Source organism: Hakea prostrata, chromosome 10 (assembly GCF_041222555.1).
Source record: "Hakea prostrata isolate BN-2017 chromosome 10, UWA_Hpros_2, whole genome shotgun sequence".
NCBI classification, from domain to species: Eukaryota; Viridiplantae; Streptophyta; class Magnoliopsida; order Proteales; family Proteaceae; genus Hakea; species Hakea prostrata.
Window position 1 is genome coordinate 16,030,432 of NC_142609.1, and position 4,839 is coordinate 16,035,270.

At 34.1% G+C, this 4,839-nt stretch overlaps 1 pseudogene; it reads right to left on the reverse strand.

Annotated features, from left to right (window-relative positions):
• Positions 1 to 704: 704 nt before the first annotated feature.
• On the reverse strand, positions 705 to 2,191 carry LOC149002163 (salutaridine reductase-like; annotated as a pseudogene).
• Positions 2,192 to 4,839: the final 2,648 nt, after the last annotated feature.

A 4,839-nucleotide genomic window follows, 5' to 3' on the forward strand; every position in this document is an offset into this window, starting at 1 on the left:
TGTATATATTTATAAATAAACTTGAAAAAATATGGTTGTTATTCAAGAGCCGTTTACAACATAATTGAATTGAGATAATATTCAAATTTGGGGTTGAAAATAAATTCTGAGGCAGGAGTGGAAGCTTTAGTAGGTGGATTGGAGAAGGCAAGAGAACTAAAATTGCAAAAAAAAATTGAGTAAAATCTAACGCAGTGGCGGTAGTGTTCTTGATAATCAGTAAAAAGCCCCCTTGTTATACATTACAACACTGGTGGGAATTATTGCCGTTCTTAGATTGGATAAAATGAAAAATCAAACATTATTATAGAGAAATAAATCTTGCGGCAGATTTCTTGGCAAATACAGCAGCGAAAAATTATACATTGTAATCAAGGAAACTAAGAATTTTATAAAGATTTCAAATATGATTCAGTACGGACAGTACCAATGGTACTAACATTCTTTATTACATCAGTGTAGAGTTTTGCTAATACATAGGACCAAAGAACAATGCATGAAAATAGTTCTTCCAGCTTTAATCTCTCATGGAAAATATCTTAAACAACTTTTAACCAAAAGAAGATGATCTTCATCCCCAATCAGTGTGGTTCATGATCGAGCGAGTACTCTTCCTCATCCGGATTACCCATTGGTCGAATTCCCGGCAATAGAAGCAGGAGAATCCTCTAACATGCAAAAAAGATAATAACCCATTAGATAATTCACTCGAAGGAAGCCACTTCTTTCTGGAAAAAGAACAACCCAGTAGGACCATCGTCAAAAGCAAAGCCAACTTAACAGACCTGCTGCTCCTTCTTCAACAGTATATTCCCCTGTGTGGTAGTTAAAATCAGTTTTGACATAACCTGGGCAGACACAATTTATTCTGAATTTGGGGAATTTTTTCGATAGAATCCTTGTGTAGGCATTCAACGCTGCTTTAGACATACTATAGGCAGGCCACCCATGAGTCTCTCTGAAATCCTTCAAACACTTGTTCAGTCCCTCATCTACTCTCTCTTCTGCAGGGCCATTGGCATCACTTAGCATTTCCTTGATCCAGGTGTCTGAGATTTTCTACATCCACAAAATTAAGAAGAGATTGGTCACCTAAAACAAATATTTTGTTAACTAGAGCTTAAGAGGTAACCCCTGAAATATTTCGTTTCATACATAAACCAAAAGTATTTGTCACCAATTCTCCAACTCAAATGAGCAAGTTCTTAGGTGTATCTACTAATATGTTTACAATATCAGATTTTTTATCAGTACCTGAAGCTTCGCTACAGAGGAGGACATATTTACAATGCAGAATCGAGATAGGTTGGAGGATGGGAAGAAGTGATTCTGTCACTCTTTTGGTTCCATAGTAGTTCGATTGTATACATTCTTCAGCTGTCTCATAGTCCTGCTTCGCCAGTTGCTTAAATTTGACTTGCTTCACTTCTAGCTGCACAATTTGTAACAATCTGATTTAGTTAGTGCAGGAAGAGTTTATCATAAGTGATAATTAAGGATTAAGCATAGAATTTGTAATCATTTCAGATATTTGAACAGAAATAAATTAATAATTGTTAGGAAGCCAGGATTGTTTTTTAACTTAATCTTATTGTGAGAACCATAGTATATGAAGTACAGAATGCAAGAGAGAAATCAGAGACTTACAGAACCATCCATTGATGTTAGTGCTTCTCCAGCACCATCATCTAATTTGACTCCCAAAACACCTGCGTTGTTCACCTAGAACAAATTTCAGTTTAAATCATTCAGCCAATCTAATCTAGATTCCAGGAATTTCTATGACCAGAGTCTCAGTAATGATACAATTAAAAGTACTGAATTTCTTTAGTTACCAAGATATCAAGCTTTCCAAACTGGGTTTTGATGAAATGAGCAAGTGAATCACTACTTGCAGGGTCCTTCAGATCCAGCTGATGAAAAACCACATTGGATAATCCAGACTCCTTGAGCTTCTCAACAGCTTCAACACCCCTCTTCTCGTCTCTGGGGTCAAAAATCACTTCTACACCATTAAAGGCTAACTGGCGAGATATCTCAAATCCAATCCCCTATTTGGCTCCTGTAATTACTGCCAATCTGCAAGAAAATGCTTGGTGAGGATAACTGGTAAATGGGTATTGTAAGGAACCCGTTAAATGATCTGGAACAGTTACCTCTTTGCTGCAGAATTTGTGTTTGCGTCTGCCATGTTAGTCTATGATGTCGGATGATGAGAAGTGAAGCTGAGGGCTGAGGCTTTGGTGCCTATTTTTGAAGATCTTTGTGTTAAAGGAATAGTACACCCTCAGCGCATGATAAGCTTCGCTGTTGTGTACATTTTACTTGTTTGATTTCTATTTGTAATTAATATTATTATTATTATTAGGGATAATTACTATTGCCCTCTTATACTTTGATTTTATTACTAATCAAACCCCCTTCTTTATGAAATTACTATTGCCCCCTTCACTTCTAAAGGTGTTAAGTGGCTATTAACATCAAATATGAAATGTCTATTTTGCCCTTAAAATTAAGAAGTAAAAGATATGACATTACCCTCATTTCTAGAAACTATATTGCATGTCAATTATATCCTTAAAATCTTATATTTTAGAATTAGTTTTGGATTTGGTGGGACCACATACTTATGATTGTTAAACTTTCACATTCCACTTAAATTTTTCATAATTACAATGATGGAAGTTTTACAAACAAATTAGCATATAAGATCTAATTGATAGAAAATTTGGTAACCTATATAATGGTTAGCATATATTAGGTGATTTTCAATTTTCAGCTTTGAATTAATTTGATATTTCTTAATATTTTAGTTTCTATTTAATTACATATTTTCTTTATTTGGTGATTTATTTTTAGAGAAAAAAAAATCACATATTTCCTTTATTTGGTGGTTTCTTTTTAAAAAAGAAAAGTGAAATTAAAGTTAAATTTTTTTTTATTAAAGGTAGTATTATAATTTGAAATAAGAGCAAATAAGTAAAAAGATAATTGCAGGGTTATTTTTGGGATTTTGAAAAAATATACAGATGCCACATCATCAGTAAACTGATGGAGCTTAACAGTAGGGGGCATTAGTAATTGTTGACAAAGTTAAATGTTGGAATAGTAATTTTAAAAAGTACAGGGGATAAAATAGTAATAAAATCAAAGTACAAGGGGACAACAGTAATTATCCCTTATTATTATTATTTGGGTAGGGGGAGGTTGGTTTAGAATTGAATTTTATCCAGTCCATCAAAGAGTTGTAATTAAATTTAAAAAAATAAAAAATGGATGGCATGTTTCCTTGTTAGAAATGGACTGAATAGATTTTTGGGGTAGAATCATCATTTCTATCTAATTGTTTAACTACCTCGTTATTCCAATTTTATTTTTTTTAGAGCTTGTTTTAATGAGCTTAGCTCATAAATCACCTTGAAAGAAGAAGAGCTAGACGTGTCAATGTTCCAAGTTTGTGCAATGAGTTGACCAACATGGTGGTTTTTTTTAAAATTTATCATGACCTATTATTTTCTATGTGTTGAGTATGGTTCATGCTTCACATTATGTTGCCAATGGACACTGGAGTCCCGCTTGTAACAGAACAGTGTAAGTAGTTGTTTTTTATAAGAATATAGTGAAAAAACTAATGTTGGACATAATCTCACATTGAGGTAAATCAGGGTAAAATCCGTGTCTCTTTTTTCCTTGTTTTTTATTCGATTATGTGTGATTGATTGCTCTAATCCTAACACTATAGATAGAGAGCAATACAATCATGCATGTTCAAAAAAAAAAAAAACCAGCCCCACACTAAGTAAACTAAATGGAGAGGTGACCTTAGAATATGGACTACAGATCTGGAAAATGGGAAGAATCGTGATGCTGATATCAATGCAAATATTGAACCAAAAAAAAAAGAATCAATACAAATAATGTTATGAAAAGATATATAGGAGACAAGGGTAGGCATTTCATGCATTGTATATGTTTTATTCACTCACCCACCTTATTGAGTGTAGGGGCAGCTAAAAAACTTTTGAGCAGATTGGGATGGAGTGTGGGCATAGCATGGAATGGAGCATGAAAATGGCGTGGAAGCTTTTGCTCTTTGTAATAAGGAAAGGACTTAGATCAAGCAAGAAAATTCAGGAAATTTGGTGCAATTTAAATGAAGTACTTGATCTATTACCTACACCAAGGCAAACTGCATGGCCCATGGTTATAACTCCGGTCTTGGTTAACATATCACCATACTCCTAGATAGGTTCACTTAGAAATAGTTAAGTGTAACACACTAAACTATTTCTAAGTGATATATATTTCTGCTGTATTATCAGAAAGAAAAAAGGAAAAAGAGGGGGCTCTGGTCAATTTCAAATCTGTATATGAGTTGCTTCTTACTTTCTTAAGCTAAGCTGAGAATCTGACAAGAGATTAAGATGTTTTTCATATGCAGGAATCCTAGAACTAGATCCATTTTTGTCTTCCATGTAAAGATTTGCATCTCATGAGTGCAATCTCCAGTCAATGTTTTACCTTTGTGCCAGTACTCGGCAGGCTAGAAAAAGGGATAGAATAAGGAACTCTTAAGTTCTTCATTAGACCATACAACTAATCCATTTATGTGCCCTTTTGTCATCATTGATGATGTGAATCTAAGCCAAAGAGATCATTTACAATGAGTTATTTTGGCTGTGAATAGAATCTTGACCAGTCGACAATAAAGTAGCGAACCTTAGTAAAGATCGTACTCTATCGCCTGCAAACTATTTGACAAGAACATAGGTATCATTGTAAGACGCCACGCTCGAACTCATATTATTTGGGTGATAAGTTGATCAAACGCCGTAAGAA